Source organism: Lonchura striata, chromosome 3 (genome assembly GCF_050655825.1).
Source record: "Lonchura striata isolate lonStrDom1 chromosome 3, ASM5065582v1, whole genome shotgun sequence".
Lineage (NCBI taxonomy): Eukaryota > Metazoa > Chordata > Aves > Passeriformes > Estrildidae > Lonchura > Lonchura striata.
Genome location: NC_140705.1, coordinates 17766227 through 17785601, shown reverse-complemented (window position 1 = coordinate 17785601; position 19375 = coordinate 17766227). Strand labels below are relative to the sequence as shown.

Below are 19375 nucleotides of genomic sequence, written 5' to 3'. Positions count from 1 at the left end.
TTTTCATTTTGAGATTTATGCCCAGGCTAAGCTCAAGACCAGGCAAGTTGTGTTTGTGGTTTGTATAACCACAAGAAGCTGGAGAAGAACCATCAGAAAACAAAGGACTCCTTATATCTGAGCATGTCCAGTATCTGCACAGGCAACCACAGGAGCTTGCATCAGTTTTTCAAATGTAGACTTCAGGGACTCTGAGGGAAACCATGTGATATACAGGCACACTGGGTGTGTTGTGTCCATGGCTGCCTTCTGAAACTGGTGCAGACAGCTCTCTTCTGCTTGTGGATGCATTACGGCAATGACTTTTAACTGCATGGCCACAGACTAACACAGTTTTGCAAGAAAAAGTGGTGGTTGTACAAGTAGCAAATTATATAAGAGGGGATAAAATGTAAGTTCTCTCCTAGGACACTTGCCTAACCCTCAGAAGAGTTTTATTTTCCCCTTTTGAGTTCCCATAACATTTTTAAGGAAGAGGCAGCTTTATTCGCAGTATTTGGCAATGTCACAATCTTTAACTTGAGCTTTTGGTTTCAAATGATATTACATGCCATATTCCCTCCCTTTATCTTTTTCACAAAAGGGTCCAACACAAATCAAGACTGAAATCAAGTATTATGTAAAAAACAACCAAACAACCTAGCAACAATAAAATGGCAGCCAACAGACAGTTTTCTTCTAGGTATTGTACTAGTGTGATTAGTATATGGAATGATCCTCAAGTGCCCAAATTTCATGGCTACCACAGACTCAATTTCTCTCATGAATATGGATTATTTCTTTAGCTTGATTTTACTAGATTGGTAGCAATGATAAACAAGACTTGGCTGGGAGAAACGTTGAGGTAACATTCATTTCTTCCAGGTAGTAGGAGAAATTAACCATCTTAAACTGCCTTCTGTACTGCTCTGGTGTGGGAACAGGAATGAATCTCACCAACTGTATTACCCTAGGTGGAAAATCTAAGGGGAGACAAAAGGAGTTGAAAGACAAAAATGTTTGCATGTATTGATAAAATTAAGACTTATTTTTCCAAGAGGGAAAGTCAAAGAAATTCTGCTTTCTGAACCATCATCCACCAAATTCTGTTGCATGAGAAACAGCTATGCTGAAGTAGTTTTGACACAACATAAACTTGTTCTTTGTCAAGAGTGTCCCATTATGTAGACACTGATGGTTTTTAAAATCTAATTTTTCTACACTTAGCACAGAGAGAGAACAAAAGAAGCCCAATGATTGATTTCATGCTATGATTAGGGAGTTTTTTAACACAAGGTAGACACATCAAAGATTGCTTTTTAAGGAAGACTTAAAGTGATAATAATTTTTTTTTAGTATGCCTGAAGTCTTTCTTTAGGCTATGAAGATTAAGCTGTACAAGGCAGTATTTAGTTTTAAAAGCTGTAACTAAAGTAAAAATTGCATTTTCTGTACATAGCTTAACCGACACTATTTTTGGAACAGAAATATTTTGAAAAATAATATTTTATACTTAAACTACCAGTGGACAAAAAAAGGTCTTATGATTTAGTTGAATTTAAGGAACATGGGACATGTAGATGATTTGTCTGTGATTGTATAAAGACATCTCAAAATTTATTAATATATAATTAAAATTTCTACAAGGAGATAAAATTATTACTGTATCCACCATAAATGGAGAGGAAATACCAGGCATTTTAAACCATTCAAGTATTCTATAAAACAATGAAATATATTAAGCAAAATTATTGTATGATGAGTTTAAATACAAATAAAATATTTTCTTTCCCATAGGAAAATATTCTTATTACTCAATAGGTAAATTGTTTGTGTGCACTTGAAAGGTATACATTGCACACAAATATATCATGTGTGCATATATATGCATATACATACAAAATAAAAAAGTTCTGGATAGCAATAACATGCCACTTCTACCATTATTAAAATGAAAAAACTATTTATTTTGTAGAAAACATTAATTACTGGAATGTACACAATTCAAAATACTGGTATCATAGATACTCCTAAGAAACAATAATCTTGTCCTTGATCCTTGGGAACCCAGACACCTGATAAAATCCTAATAAATATACACCACCTACTAAAATACAAATTCAAAGAAATATAAAAGGAACACATTCCATCTACTTTAGAAGTATCAAATACTTTGACTAACAACTGATCTAAAGCTTATTGAGGTCAATGACATTTAATTGTAATTTAATTAATTTTGATTAGTTGTTAATAAAACTTCTAATTGTAATCGTTAATAAAACCTACACTGGATCTGTGGACTCCTTTGTTTTTCAAGTATGATTCATATATATTAACATCTGCTGAGTCCTCCTGTAAATTTTTGCTTCTACCAAAATGTCTATAATTGACCTGGTTTCCAGGGAAGCCACTGAAAAGTAAAATTAAACTTAAAGTTTTGCTTGGGAATTCTGTGCACATATTTGGGAGGCCATGAATGTAGCAATAAGTAAAAAAAAAAAAATCAAATTAACATATAAATAAATTTTATAGAAATGAATGGGCTGCTGACCAACAATAGAACAAAAGATTATGAAAACCAAAACAAAATAACATCAATCTATCAAATCTTGTGTTTTTTCAAAGCTAGATTGCCATTTTCAGAGCTAGCCAGAAAAATTCTCCTCATGAGACTAAAATAAAACTGTCTGGACATATATATATTTCAGTGACACTTTCTTTTAAGAAACAGAAATAAAATGATACATGGAATACTATGAATGTGTATAAAAATCCACGTTTGGACATATCTGCCATGCAGAAAACTATACCTGATGATTCATTTTGCATCAGAAGGAAAACAAAGTTTGAAATAACTGTATGTCCCATGAAATGGAATTCTACTTGTAGTCTAAATCTGTCAATTTCCATGTAAGTTAGAACTTCATCTTCAATCATACTCTAAGATAGGAAGCACTCTAAGAAGCACTAACTTCTCTCTGGACATCTTAAAATAGAAAAACATCTTTTGCTTGACAGTCTATCGTAGTTAGATGTGAAGTGGTCAAACATTTACCAGGTGGCATATTTGAGCTGTTTTCCTGGCTGTATTTGTTTCAGAATATGTAAGAATTTTTGATGTTGCCTTTACACTGGAAAGCGACATTATCCTTTTCCTGTGGAGGAATACCTTATATAAAATTTGATTGTCACCATATGGCCCCAAAGGCTTGACTCATCAAGACTACTTTCCATTTAATTAACAGAGCAACATATTAGATATGTCTAGAAAATTCTCCAGAGTTCACATTCCTAGCTTTGCTTCCCCAGATTTATTGTTCTTATCAAAATGTTTCCATTATTAAAAGCTCACTAAAACATTTTCTTTTTACACAAATATGATGCCAGTTTATACTGTACATATTAATTTTTTTTCACTGGCCTCCATGGCTATTAATGTAATCTATTTGAAATATCTGTTTTTCAAATTATCAGAGAATGTTAAAATTCATTACATTAATTATTTAAATCAGTATCAGTAATAAGAGATTGAGGTAGGTGAAAAAAATTGAAGAAATTTTAACTTCCATGATTTTGAGCGTTCTTTAATTCTAATCTCTTTGTGAAGTCACAAGTGGTGAGTTCACTCAATTTCTTGTGGAAAGGCTATTGCAACCAATAGACATCTTTCCACTGACCTAGATGCACATTGACTCAGTGTTATTTGGTAGCCCTGTGATGCAGCCAAATCATTTATATGAAAGCCAAGTGAAGTAATGAGATAAAAAATGCTGACGTTGTGAATGAATCTTTGCATGATTCATGTGTGTGGTACTGCAATATAATATAATTGAGATGATATGCAGATATTACTCTTCAGAAAACCTTGAAGTCAATTACATCCCCAATACAATACATTTACATTTGCATTTGTACTGGCTTTATGTGGCAAGGTTTTGATGGGCAATCTGCAGGAATGACTCTGTGAGATGACACCAGAAACTGCCCCCATGTGTGACAGTCAGTGGGTACATCTGGTCAAAGCTGAGCCAGGCAGGAACAGTGGGAGTGCCTCTGGGATAATAAGATAAGGTAAAATTCACTGCACAGAACAGCTGGGAAAGGAGTGTGGATATCTAAAGGAACAGCCCTGCAGACACCAGGGTCAGTGGAGAAGGAGGGGCAGAAGGAGCAGAGATTCCCCTGCAGCCCCTGGTGCAGCCCATGGTGAGGCAGCTGTGCCCTGCAGCCCGTGGAGGTCCATGGGGGAGCAGAGATCCACCCAGGCCCGTTACAGACCCATGCTGGGGCAGGTGGGGCCTGGAGGAGGCTCTGACTCCCTGGGAAGCCCACACAGCACCAGGCTCCTGGTGGGACCTGTGTCCCTGTGAAGGGAGGAGCCCATGCTGGAGCAGGTTTGCTGGCAAGACTTGTGACCCTGTAGGGAACCCACAGTGGAGCAGCCTGTGCCTGAAGGATCCATGGAAAACATGGAAAACTACAGCTTGTGGGAAGGGCTGACATTGGAGAAGTTCATGAAGGACTGTTTCCTGTGGGAGGGCCATCACATGGAAGAGGGGAAGACTGTGAGGAGTCCTCTTGAGGAGAAAGAAGCAGAAGAGAAAAATTCTGATAAACTGACAAAGACACATTCCCAGAGCTTCTGTGCCATTTGGGCAAGGAGGTAAGAGAGTTGTCAGTGAGCCCAGGAAGAAGGGAGGGGTGGAGAGAAGGTGTTTTTTAGTTTTGTTCCTATTTCTTGCTATTCTACTCTGTTATTCATTGATAGTAAATTTAATTTCACCAAGTGGAGCCTGTTTTGCCTATGATCATGATTGGTAAGTAATCTCCCTGTTCTTATTGTCACCTATGATAATTTTGTTATGTTTTCTCCCCTCTGTCTTATTGGTAGAGGGAAAAGTGATAGAGAAGTTTGGTGGGCACCTGACAGCCAAACAAGGTCATCTGACCTCAGTATTATAATAATATTATATCAGCTTAACACTGTCAGTAATGACTTGGCTGCTTGGCACTGGGTGAACAAGTTGTGTATAAATCCTTTATATTGATATCTACATCTACTGCTATATAATTTTTTTTTTTAATAAACTCAACTGACAAATGCAAAAGATTCAGAGGTTTCAGTCTGCATTTGTGAAAATACTCTCTGAAGTACAAATTCCATTTTGAAAGCCAGCATGACTGCGTGGATAGTAGGCACTGTAATTATGTGGTTTTCCTTCTGAGAAGAAACTTCTTCTGAGCACCAGGGACTGCATGTGCCACTTAATGGAAGAGGAAATTCAGGAATGATCCACAGATGTATAATTTTGTCTTTTGAGTAGAAAAATGAACTAGAAAAAGCTGTTGGAGAATGACTGAGCCAGGACAAGAATGATCAAAGACAGCCTGCTTGTGGCTATGGCTGGGATGTGAAGAAGAAGCACATAGTACAAATGGGACATTTTTGACTGGTTTGATTAGGAGGTTTTTTTGGGTGTTTGTTTTCTTTTGTTTTGTTTCAAGAAGTCTTCTACATAAATTTTGCACTTTTTCGCTATCATAATCTTGACCTACTGAAGTAAAGTGACCATGAAGGAATATTTTTAAAAGTATAATTGTTTTAATGAAATAAATTTTTAAAAGCCCATTTTTTTTTTGTTTTAAATTCTGTATTAGATTGATATTCTGTCTATATGGTCTTTTAAAGCTACTTGTAAGTTCCACTTTTTACATGCCATCTGTTTAAGTGCTGCATCTTGTGGGAAGATGTCCACGTTACCTGCCATTTCATGTGTAGTCGTGGTTAGGTTTTACTCTACTAATCACTCAATTGAAAAAAAGTCTGAATATTTCTTCCTCTGTTAGTGAAACAGGGATATAGTTTTAGTTCATATGGCAAATTCCATCTTTTCTCCCTAAACCTAGTTTTTGAAAAAACAGGGTAACTTTTCGTGTAGAACAGTGAAGGAATTTAATTGGAAAAGTCTGGGATAGTTTTCTGTTTTAGGGTTAGATTTCTGGCTAGTGTAAGTCAAGACAGTTTTATTTAAGTTTCAAGTCATAGTAATAGATCATAAATCACTAGTGTGGTTTTCTCTTCAGACTCTCTAATTAAAAAGCATTTCTGTGGTCAGAAGATGGGAATAAATAAAAACACACATGGAATAAATGGCATAAATGCCATATGAAAGACTATCACTAGTCCTAAAAAAAATCTTTGTTAGGAATAAAGAAAGAATACGTAATTTTTGATGTTATACTAGCCACTTCATATTTCAATGTGAGCATGGCAAGAGTTTAAATTGTTTTTCTTCCAAGGACAATTTTAGGATACCATAAACTTATGCAATCCATCCTCTCTGATGTGCCTGTCAATTATACTGTTGTATACATATCCAACTTTTATAAAACCTGTTATATCAAATAATGCTTTATCTATTGCTCGAGAAAAAGTATATTTTACTATCTTGTTTTGGAATATGCAGAACTTCTGTTAGTTTAGGTTATTTGCTAACACCATTAGGCACCCTTTCTTTGGGATAATGGATTTGCCACTTTCAGGTTTAAGAGGTTTAAGTATTTTCTGTAATGTGTCAACTTATCAAATGGAAAAAATGAAATGCACTGAGAGTTACATTAAAAATGTTCTTAGCTTGAATGGAGTTAGCCTGATGTGAACATCCTACAAAGTGATGTACAGCTTCTGCAGCTATTAGCCCTCATAGCCCTCTGAGCCAAGGCAGCTTTTTTAACCTGTGAGCTCAGACATCCAAGAGCCACACTAAGGGTCAAAGAGAGATTGGAAGGCTGAAAAGAGGAAAGTGTAAGTCTATGTTTAAAATATTTATTGTCTTGGAAATGCAGTTAAAGTAAAAAATATTGCAAAATAATTATTATCATTTATAGCTAAGCAACTGAAATGAGAAGTGGCTGCAAATGTTTGGTTAGCAGAACTAACTGTTGTTACATGTGTACATAGCTTAGTTCCTTGAGGAAGGAGAGGGAGCTTTGTAATCTGCCACTAGTAGATGCAGCCATTTTTTTGTTCTCTGTTTCTGAAAGAACAAAGTGCTGTATCTTCCTTTTCCTTGACTAGTGGTTGCATAGGAGGAGAGAGAAGTTTATAAGTTCAAAAGGAGATAGTACTTCCATTAATTGATTTAAAATAACTTCATCTGTGCAAGTAAAATGAATTGGTACTTCCTGGCAGGAATAAATGTAATGGAATCAGTGTTTTCATATAAACATGAATATAGATATATGAGCACATGCACATATATTTGTATCATTGTAAACAGTGGTAGCTGCAATTCTTTCTGTATTTTATTGGAATTTCTTTGTGATGATGAGAAATATGAGAATATCAAGAGCAGCCTCAGCAACACTGATTTTACTTCACTGACAATTCAATGCAAAGCATAGTCTTTTCCTAAATAATCCCATATTATGCTTTCTCCCCTTCACAGGATGTCCTCATTTCAGAACTTTTATTACTTTTTATCTTTCCCTCCTCATCAGGGAAAGTCACAGGCTTTTGAACAGTTTCAAAGACTACAATGGATTTTATAACTCCTCAATTGAACATACATGGTTTCTTGAGATGAAACCAACATGAACCTTAAAAAAATGAATGTTGGTTTCTGCTTCAGTGCTGGAAGCTTTGATACTAATTCATCAGTGAGTTTAATTTCCCTCCTGTATAAGTCAAAGCAGAAAGCTTCAGTATTTAAATGTGAAATATTGGTTAATGACATGAACAAACTAAAGATAGGGCTCAGCCTAATTAAAAAAAAATATAAATAACATAAACAATTAGGATTTTGATGGCCATTTTTGTTTGGAATTAAGTGCGCTGAAGGTCCAGGCAGGACTTTCTCATTTTCTTAAATACCTCTAGCCCTTAGAGCATCTTCAGCAGATACGATGGAGAGAGAGCAAATGGAGTACATGGGACTGAAATCCTGGCTATTCTCTGGTTATCATAATCTCAGACTTAACACAACTTCCTGCAGCTGATGCCTCCTCAAAATGTAAGGGGTAAAACACCTCTGTTTCTAGTAATGCAATATCCTGCTATCTGCATATTTTCCTTTTACAAGTCTAAATTACTTTATATTAAATAAAAATTGTCATGACACAGTAGCATAATTGAGGCAATGTACATAAAAAGGGGAAATTGCAGACATTTCTATTATCTTTTAAAATAATAGCACTTCAAAGAACTGAAACGAAATATGTACATAATATTAAGACAGAACTGATGACAGAAGGTTATAAGTTGTCCTTGTATACTAAACATTGTATTCAGTCCAAACAACCTCATATTCAAATGTGGTGACAAGTTTTAAATCTCCAACTGTGAGATTAATATAGAAAAAGGACTTAGGCATGGAACTAACTGCAAAATATACAATGAAAAAGTGCTTTTTCAATTCAGCTAAATATATTTTTGTTGTCTATATAATTTATTTATCTATAGTCCATTGACTAGGACTACATAAAGTTTTACAACCAAACCTTTTTTTAGCAGAAATTTAAAGAAAAATTGTTTTGTTTTGATTTTTACTAGCTGTATTTGCTAGTCTTTACTAGCTTGTTGTTAGTCTTTAAGAATGACGCTATTGAGGTTGATAATATTGATGTTAATGTGAAAAACTGGTCATGATCAGGTCCATATTTTGTCTCCAGTGATAGCTATGAACAAAAGAGACTGTGTACACATACTTGATAGAGTCCTCCTGATCTACTGCTGGTTGTAGGAAGGACTTCTGCTTTTTGATCAGCCTTGCTCCTTGGGGTCTCATTTGTTGGTACCTTGTTTTCAAGGAATCTGTGACTGGTCAACCCCAACCCACACATATCAGTAACAGTTTTGAAACCCTCTTTTATAGCCTCCTTAAAACTGTTTGTTCTCCAGATGGAAGAACCCTAAATTACACAAGAATTTATTGCAGAAAAACCATTCTCTGTGCATGATTACCAAACTCAGCTGGTTACACAGAGAAACAGCTAAACAGTCATAGATGATACTAAACCATAGAAATACAGATGGCAGATGCAAGATGAAAAAAAGCTTCAAGATTAAAAAAGAAAAGTGATTCTCGATGCCAAGAAACCCATATTAGTACAGGGATTTTTGAAGGCAGGAAGTTAGAAAGAGGTAAACTGACAAGGGGACAGAAGAGAGGTGAGAGAGAGCAGATATCCAGGTCACAGGTTAGGCACAAAAGGAAACTGAGCTTAAAACACAGTGAAAAAAGAGCTGGAGAAAACAGGCAATCAGAAGAGAAGTCTTTCAAGAAAACATGTTTTGTATATTCAAATATTCCTGATTTGACCACACCTGTGACTCCAATTGCTTATTTATTACTGCAGCTCTTTTCTTAGGATGACTTTGTCCTTAAGACCACCATGATATCCACTATGGTGTATTAAAGCATGCAGTAAAGGACACTCTGCACTCTAAATGGAGTGAGATTTTCAAATGAAAAGAAAAATTTAAGTTTTATGTTAGCATCTGTCAGAACACATTTTCAGTCAGATTCTGTAATCCTTTGCTTTTTTCTTGCTGTGGTTATTTAGGCATCAGTTTGGGGTTATTTTTCCTTCTGGGGAAGCTGGCAGGTTAATGCAATCTTTTTTTCAACTTCTTTTTTTTTGAAGAAATCTTGCAGCTTTACTTCAAGACATTCATATTCTAGACTGCTTGATCATTAAATTCTCATTCCATTCCCTATGAGGCCAGCTTGCTATATTTGTAGTCACAGCATAAGATAAGTGATATTGTAGGAGTTGCTCATATTTCTAGTTAGTGCAAGTGTTTTCCAAAATGAAATAATCTGGGTAGCACAAGGAAATCATGATAAGTATTAAAGAAGTCATGCTTTTGACCTGACAATTTCAAAAGTCTGTAGTGTAGAGCACAGCAAATGCTGCCACTATTTTAAAGATAAATTGAGGGTCTAGAAATTTGTTGTTATGAAGATTATGAAGATTTTAGCTTCAATATCCCAGAAGCAAACAGTATACAGATTGTTCAATACTGAACTGTCACATAGAAGTGAGGAAAAAAAAGTGAATTCATTTAGAGAAGATTTATTTGGTTTGTGTAATAGGGAGTGTAAAACAGTAAGAGCCCAGTTGCCTTGCTGTCACCTGCCTCCAGGGTACAATCAAACACTGCCAGCAAATCAATAGCCTGGGAAGATTTTTTTTTTTTTTTTTTTAATATAGCTGGGGTTTAACATGAAGCTGTAGGTTCCCCATGTGGCAGGGTCATTTGGTCTTTAGTGACTTTTCACAATAAATATTTGTGGTTCTATGACATGACAACAGTAACTTACAAAGGATGATGAAGAAAAGCAAGAAATACTAAAATTCGGAACTCTTAAGAAGACCTCCAAGAAAGTCCCATAAATCCTGAGAAACACTAGACAAGAGTATGGCAACAGGAGCAAACAGTGCAGTAAAAGCCTATTATGTTATTCAGTTGCAGCCTAGCCGATTTACTTTATAAATAACTTCCTTAAATTGCTTTTAATTTAAAACAGTCTTCTATCAATGCTCATATCACACTGTGTGCTTCAGGCAGAGATTTAACTTTTACATTGTTGCTTTGTTCTCCTTTTTTTCTTCTTAATGCAAAGCCTTCAGATGATCTGAAGGATGGATTCCAACGGGTACTGTGTTGCTAATTTATGAAATCTTTGCCTTTTAGAGATTATTTTGTTGAAATTAGTGTAAGCACTGGTGATGCAAGATAAGAAGAAAGAGTTTTACACTGCTTATGCATTTCTTCTGAAGTTTGAAAATCCTATTTAGAAACCAACTTTAACATGATTTAAGACTTCCAGCAGTGTTCCTGGAAGCATAAATAAGTAAAGCTTGAAGTTGTGAAAGTGGGTATATTTCAGCTTCCTATTTCTTTTTGTGAGTGAGGAATGCAAAAGTAGAACTCAGATTTGACTGAATTTAAAGCTCTGGTGCTTGGTATTTGCTGACTGTGAGTCAACAGCATGACCACACTTTAAAAGGAACTACTGAGAAGGAGGGAAGAATCTTTGCAAGTGTATTGCTATGGGGTTGAGTTTACCTCTTCAATAACCATTAAATAACCAATAAATAATTATCCTGAGTTTTTGCTGTTAAAATAAATATTTGTCTTATTTTTGTTATTTTTTCAGTAAAACATTGAAGCATTGGCTAAACATTTTATAAATCCTTTTGTATTTATCTAATGCAAATGATGAATTCTGAATATTTTACTCTGCCTGGTACAAACCCCTGGGTATCTCTGAACAGAACTGTATGGGCCACATACATTATAAAAGTAGTTAGCAAATGGTAAGTAGTACTAAAAGGCTGAATATCAATGCCATTTGTTACTAAATATATAAGAATAAGATTATAAATATAAGAAGTAGCAGAAGCATGTATAAGGAGCTTGAACTGCTCTTCTTTGATAATTCTATTACTTGAGAAGGGTAGGAAGGAAAGCTGGTTTATGTTTTATCCAGCAAGTATCTTTCAGAAAAAAATCCCTTTAAGAAATATGAGGAAAACCTGACTCTTGAATGTCTTACTTTTTTTTTTTTTAATGTTTCCCTAATGATTTTGGTAAAGTTTCAGCATAAATTAAATTTCCGGGTTTAGCATGTTGCACAATACACATAATCATCGTACAAGTGTGTCTTTTGTTCCATTATGTCTTTCTTAGATTGTTCATTATAACAGTTTGTCTTACCCAAGGAAGTGATTGAAGATTTAGCCACTATTTACATTGGACACAGTTCAGGAACGTTTTCAACATTTGTTTCATTTTAAGAACATGAAGAAGGAAGGCCCAGATGTCCTCCTCATTCCAGGATATTTTCATTCACTTCTTAGTTTTTTCCCACTGAGATTTGAATTGCTCTATTCCTTAAAATTTTCAGCTTGAAGAAGTGTAAGAGCATGTATAATGATATTTCTGACCAGTTTAACCTTTCAGTACACTTCAGCAAGATTTTACCAGTTTATCCCAGAACACAGAAGAATCCTTAGGTTAATGCATTTATCTTGAAGCATCAACCCTTTAATAGGTATTATTGGTTATTTTGAGTAAATAGCACTTCTTTTTGTAGCTATTCGTATACTTTGAAAAGTCCTCATTTATGTACTTTGAAGAGAAGAGATATATTCAAATCCTGAGATTTTTGTGGTGTAGCAAGCAGACCTTGTTGAATTCTATTGGTGACATTTAAGAGAAAAGTAATAAAATGTTAGATTGGTTTTATAAAATTCTGAATAAAGGGATTTAAGATGAGATGCTCTGGTTTAGAGTGGACCCCTTAGCCAGTATTCTGTCTTGAAGAATATGCATGTCCTCCAATAAGAGTGAGTTACAGGATGTGGGGTAGGCATCCATAATTAATCCCTAATGATTTCCTGGCCTCTGTGCATTTTTATCTTGGGTTATTTCCTGAGCTTCATTATGTTTATTTCTTTACTAACTTCCATTACATATATTTTAATAGAGTTAAGAATTGAAAATTTCACCTCTGTGTTGGGTTTAAGTGACAAATTTTTAGTAGTAGAGGGACTTCATGGGTGGCTTCTGTGAGACCAGAACCTGTCCCCATGTCAGACAAAGCCAATTACAGCTGGCTCCAAAATGGATCCACTGCTGCCCAAAACTGAGCCATCAGTGACGCAGATATGATGTAACACATATGTAACATACATGACATTATTATTATTTAACATTTTAGAAAGAGTAAAAAATGCTGTGCAGCAGTTACAAGAGAGAGAAGCATAATGGTTTTGGCTGGAATGAAGTTAATTTCCTTCACAATAACTTGTGTTTTGGATTCACTGTGCTGGAAACAGTTTTGATAATACAGGCATGCTTTTGCTGTTGCTGAGCAGCCGTTACACAGCATCAAGGCCTTTTCTACTTCTCACCCCACCAGTGAGGAGGTTGGGAGTGCACAAGGGGTGGAAGGAACCCAGCCAGGACAGCTGAGCCAAACTGACCTAAGGAATATCCCACACCATCTGGTATTATGCTCAGCATGTAAACCTGGGTTAAAGAGGAGTAAGAAGGGGATGTTTGGAGTGATGGCATTTTTGTTCCCAAGTCACTGTTCCATGTGATGGAGACTTGCTTTCTTGGGCATGGCTGAACACATGCCTGACCATGGGAAGAGGTGAATAGATTTCTTGTTTTGTTTTGCTTTCTTGCATGTGAAGTTTATGCTTTACCTATTAAACTGTCCTTATCTCAACCCACAAGTTTTTTTTTCCTTTTAAGTGTTCCAATTCTTTCCCCCATCCCACCTAGGAGGAGTGAGCAAATAGCTGTGTAGGGATGTGTTGCTGGCTGAGGTTAAACCATGAGAGTGAAAAAAGTGAGAAAAGTAAGAGAAAAACAACCCTTTAGACACCCACAAAAGGAAAGAAGGAAGGGAAAGAGGTGCTCTAGGCACCACAGATTCTACACAGATCATAAGACCGGTTTTTTCCCCTGCAGCCCATGGATAATCATGTCAGAACAGACATCTGCTCTGTAGTTCGTGAAGGACCCCACACTGAAGCAGATGGATTTGCCCTGAAGAACCGTAGCCTGTGAAAAGAGCTCATGTCAGACTGACCCCACCCTGCATCAGGAAAAAAGTGTGAGGAAGGAAGAACAGAGACAATGTGTTATGAACTGCATTGAACTCCCATTCCTTGTGCCCCTGCATTGCTCAGGAAGGGAACAGAGAGAGAATACAAGACTGAGGGAGTGAAGGTGAGCCTGGGAACAAGGGTAGGTGGGGTTCATAGAAAGTCTCTTTGGTTTTGATTTCTTTCTTACTAAACTGTGCTATTTATAATAGACAATATATGAAATTTATCATCTCCAAGTTCAATCTGTTCTGTATATGATGGTAATAAGTAAATGATTTCTTTGTTCTTATCTTGATCCATGAATTTTTTCACCTTGTTTTCTTCCCCCATAGTGTTGAGGAAGGGGAGTGAGAGAACATCTGGACGAGCACTTGGTGGCCAGCCAAGGGTGTGCAGCCACAACCTCCCTCCTCTTTTTCTACATTAAATAAATTTGCATCCATCATTATTTTATTGTGGGTTGTTATCAATGTTTTCTGAACTTTTCCTCATTTCTTACTGCACACTAACTGATTCAAACTTTTCCTGAAGTGTCTTAGCATGGATTTTGACTCCAACTAAGTTTCACATTCATATTACTGAAACCATCCATTAGATTTGCTGTCTAATCCTTGCATCCAAGGATTAGACTTGCTGTATTAATCATTATTTTTCTGTTTGTAGGTTAACAATAAACCTTCAGGTTCCTCTTTCTCCAATCAGTTCATATGTACCAGCCTAAGGTGTTACTGTTAAAACATGATCTGAACCGCAAGAAATCTAGGTAGGTTGAATCTCAGTATTACAAATCTTGCTATGTGACTTGCCAAATATTCTTGTTTGACTGACCTTTCTGCCTCAGTTCCCATCCTATGTCTGTCAGTTTGTGATGTTCGTTTAGGCTGCAAGCTTTGCAGATTGGGACTGAATGTATATATGCAATGTCTGGTAAAGGGTTGTGATGTAATCTGGTTTCAGTACTACCAGTAAAAATAAATCATGTCATACTGGCTTTCTTGGCATTCAGTGGAAATGCTGGTGTTTCTGCTGTTGATGACTGAGAATGGTAAATAAAGGGACATGCATCTATGGAATAATATTTTTTTACTACGCAAAAACACAGAAATATTTTGCATTTTATTTAGGATGTGTATTTCTAGAATAATACTTTTTTAAAAAAGGTAGTATGATATTTTATTTAGTTTAGCTTAGGCAGGCAGTAAATGAGAGATGATAGAGGTAACTTAGGCTGGACAGAATACTTCACATCTTCAAAGTGCTATGCCAGCTATAGCTAATTAAACCTCATAGTAGGCAAAATATGTTTTCTTGGAAGCAAACCAAGAGTATTTAGATAAGAATTAGATCAGAAGAAAAACAAATTACAGGTCAGATGGTTCTAACAAATACCTCATTTTTTTCTTCTTTGGCTGTTTGACAAAAGCATTTGTTCTATAATGGAGGGAAAAATATTTGTGTCTTTTTAACACTTTCTGAATCTAAATTTTTGATTGAAAAGTCATATTTTTCTTATGGTGTAAAATAAACCATACAGGTACCCTCTCATATACATTAAAGTGCTAAAAATCAGAAAGGTAATAGTGGGTATCTTAACAGAGGTCTAAAGGTTCACAATGCAAATGGCATCTAAGTCCATATCAAATTACCTTGGTCAGTACAAACCAGGAAAACAAGCTCACAAGGACTTGTAATAATTTAAGCAGCAACAAAATGAAAGATTTTACCTTCATTAGGAAAATATGCAACTTTATCCATAAATGAGGGAAAAGTAATTTCAGATTTAGATTTTACAAGAGCAACTAAAGGACCAGAGGTAATTGCATGTTTACCTGACAGAGTTAGTTTAGGCTTAAACCTTTTGAAGATAATTGAAGCTACTGTTTTAATCAATGATCTTAATGTCAAGCACGAACTTGTTCTGGATAGTACCAGGTTTTAAAGCTTGTTTATTTTCTTTGCCTCATGTGACTGCTCCAGGAAGTGTAGGGTCTTGCACAGTTTTTGCTAGAGTGACCATAGCCTCTGAAGTAAATATAGTCAAGGTACAACTAACCAGAAAGGCTTCACTCCTGAAAATTTAATTTGAAATTTTGGTCACTATAAAGTTCTACACACCTGCCTGCTCTTTAAAATTCATTTAAGATAGTCATTTATGATTAACATTAGCATTTCTGAATTATATGAGAGATTATAAACAGAAACTTTTATTTAAATTTAAGTGCACCCAATGTAACAGACCAACTTACTGGGATTTATTCACAGGCTTGAGACGCTTCCTCACCTGACAGAATTAATTTATAGTTCACTTAAACTGAGCTGATCTGACCAGGAATGTACAATGACTCCTTCCTCTTATTTCATTATTCTTATTTTTTCTAAATCTTGAGAGTTTTTCTTTGTGAAAATGACTGCAACACACATTGGCTGGCTGAACAAAGAGGTGCAATCTCCCCTAACTGAGAATGAACATATATAAAGTCTAGTGGCACTGCATTCTAGGTTTTTCCCAGTTTTGAGTGTACTTCAAGCATTCAGTTGCTTGCTAATAAATTTAAAATACATATGGAGTTCTTGTAAAGCTTAGAGGTTCCTATTTTTTATTTTAGAAATAAATTATCACTTTTTTTAGTGTAACTAATTTTCCTATTATTAATAATTGTAAAAATTTAAAAATAGAAAGAAATCAAACTATTAGTCAGATTACTCTGTAAAATACAACCTGGCATAGATTTTATTATTTTACACTTTAATGTTCCATTAGAACCATTAGAGACTGGTTGTCTACCAGTCTCTTGAGGGATTCCCCTCAACAGTAAATCCTCAGAAGGCATCCCTTGGCTCCAAACCCATTGTTTTCAACCCCAAATTATTTTTAAAATGACAAATAATTGTTTACTAATGCTAACAGTTAGCACTTTTCCAGAATTTCAAATGTCAGAGCTATACTGGAAAACCAGAGTAGTCCTCCCATTAAGAAATATAGACAGTGGCAATAGGGAATGCAAGATTTCTCTAAATATGTAATTAAAAATAATTAATCTTATTTTAAAATATCTTCTTCAAAGGAACCTGTCCAGAATTTTTTACTGGTGTGATTTTTTGCTGTTGCATGAAATACAGAGAAAATATCTCAGAAATCTATTTGGCAGAAATATTAAAATATATTCTGAACAGTCTATATAAGAAACAAGATGACAGAAAAGCATAGAGTTAAGATTAATCAGCATAATAGGTTAATTGCTTCTCTACAAGTCATGGAATAGAGGAGATGGAGGGAAGAATTTTTTTCAAGAGGGTAATATGATACTGTAGATAATTATGGGGACTTCTCAATCACAAAGAGCAAAAACAGAAAAGTACTTGTTCAGACTGAAAAGAACCATCCTAGGAGGCTAACATTTCTGGTTGTCAGCCATAAGACTCAACATTTTGACAATGGACACAAATATAGTGTGATGGGATATTTAGAAAAAAAAAAAAGTTTATATGTGTTTTGCTTTACTTTAAGGGATATTAGAAATTGATCTACAATGCTTACTTCTAAAACAGCTTTCTTGTGATGAAAAATTTCAGGTGTTCATGGCAGACATTTCTTTCCATGGAAACTTCAACAGTGAAATACACTTTGTGCTCTCTTTGAGGAGTATTCATGTTATGGGACAAGAAAAACAGACAGGCTTGGAATGCAAGGAGGCTTGCAACAAAATATTGCAATTAGCAGCTGCAAAGCTTTGAATGCCAAAACACTATTCCAAGAAATTAAATTCCAAGATTTCCTATTTTTTCCAGCTGTTGATTAAATTAATAAATGAAAGGGGTGTTGTATGCCTTAGAGAAGAAAACTCACACGAAGTTCTTTACTCCTGAAATGTCTCATGACAATATTTCCACTATCTTCACATTAATTTGTCTTTTAAAATTCAGTGATTCTAAATTTTGAAGTGTCTTGGGAATAAATTCTTCCTGAAGCAATTTGCCTCTGATTTGAGGGAAGTGTTTTTATGACTTGATAGTTTGTATTTAGCTTTTTTATTACATGTGAGGGGGAGGTGAAAATTATGCCTAAAAGATTTTTTTTTCTCTTTCTTAGAATTTAAGTTTTGGAAATTTCTCTCTTGTTTGGAAAGTTCTAAGTCCATCAAGCCAATCTAACTACATCCTTTAGCATGATATCTCAATTAGCTGATTTGAATTCAGAATGCTCAGAACAAAACAGGAGGTGAGGGAACTACTAAGCCACTAATTTGAATACATTAATTTGCCTACCTTGAAATACAAGGATCAGGCAATTTCTATAATTTTATATTGCCATATGTTGACTGGAACAAAATAAGAACTGTATTGTGTAGCATAGTTTGGCTGCTCCTACCTGCTAGCATACATATTTTCATGTCTCTTTAGGAATCTTCAGAATAAACTCCATTTCATTGCCTTGCAGGTCTAGCCACTGAATTTATGCACGTTTATGGACAGATATTCATCTTAGCTGAAGACAGTACCTTGCAACACAATTTATAATGGAATCAAATTTATGAGTACCATGAAATTAATCAGACCATGTACATATTGAATCTGTTTCTTTCAGCAGTATAAGCACCAATGAAGTGAGGATGAAGAAAGCAATTTTAAACCTCAACTATCTGGAGATGTGCTTGTTGACTTGAACAGCTTCAATGGATCCTTCTTCTCCCTTGGGTCCTTCTTGAGGTCCCAGCCCAGTTCAAGTATGTCAAATTAATATAGCTTTATTTTGGTTTGGATAGTTACTCTATTAAAAACCCCACCAAACCAATCAAAAAACAATAACCACAACAACAACAAAACCCCTAGAGAATTATGTACACCCCCAATGGGCTATTTGCATTTTGATTCATGTGACATTTTTGTTCTGTTCAAGTAGTTTGCTGTACATATTACTGAAGAGCAATCTGTACCATATCATAAAATAATAAAAATCACTTTTCCACTGAGAAGAACTAATAAGTCTTTCATCATTTTTATTACTAAATCTTTATTGGAAAAAATAAATTCTGTTCACTCAAGCATAATTTTACCTTATGTCTGAATGTTTGTTTGTTAACAAAATGTAATTGTCTTTTCCATCACTTCTGTCGAATGTGTAGGGAGAGCTTCTGCCTGCCATCTCCTGAAAATGGAAAAAGCTTTGTTATATTTTGAAAGTTGCATAGGCAAGGAGGTGCTTGCATCTTACAATTTCAATTGTTTCCTACAGGAAGTTACTGAAATGAAAATATGCTTGTCCATGAAGGGAAGAAAACCATGGTTTTTTTTTTTTCTTTCAGAAAAAAAGATCCAGCAACTTGAGTTCAATTTCAGTTACAAGGAGCAAAACATTTAACATAATAAAAAATTCCTTTTAATGGACACAGGCTGAAGAAACCATGGACCCCATGAAGTTCAAAGAGAAGTGCAAAGTTCTCTACCTAGGAAAGAACAATTCTGTACAGAATTATGTGTTGGGAATCAGCTGGAAAAGCAGCATGGCCAAAAGAGCTGGGGGTCCTGATGCACAGCTAGTTCAACATGAGCCAGGGAGCCCTTGCTGCAAGGAAGGCAAATGGTACCCTGGGCTACATAGGACTCCAGGGGAGGGGGTCCTGCCCCTTTATTCAGCACTGGTGAGGCCACACTTGTAGTCCTGTGTCCAGTTCTGGGCTTCTCCATACAAGAGAGACACAGGCATACAGAAGAGACTTCAGCAGAGGTACACAAGGGTGATTAAGGGCCTGAGAGAGCTGGGACC

General features: G+C 35.5%; 1 long non-coding RNA gene across 1 annotated transcript; it reads left to right on the top strand.

Moving 5' to 3' along the window:
* The first annotated feature begins 4077 nt into the window (after nt 1-4077).
* Nucleotides 4078-18588, top strand: LOC146767801 (uncharacterized). The gene is made up of 4 exons (XR_014953589.1): nt 4078-4796; nt 13472-13732; nt 14275-14374; nt 18050-18588. It is a non-coding gene; the product is annotated as an uncharacterized LOC146767801 (long non-coding RNA).
* Nucleotides 18589-19375: the final 787 nt, after the last annotated feature.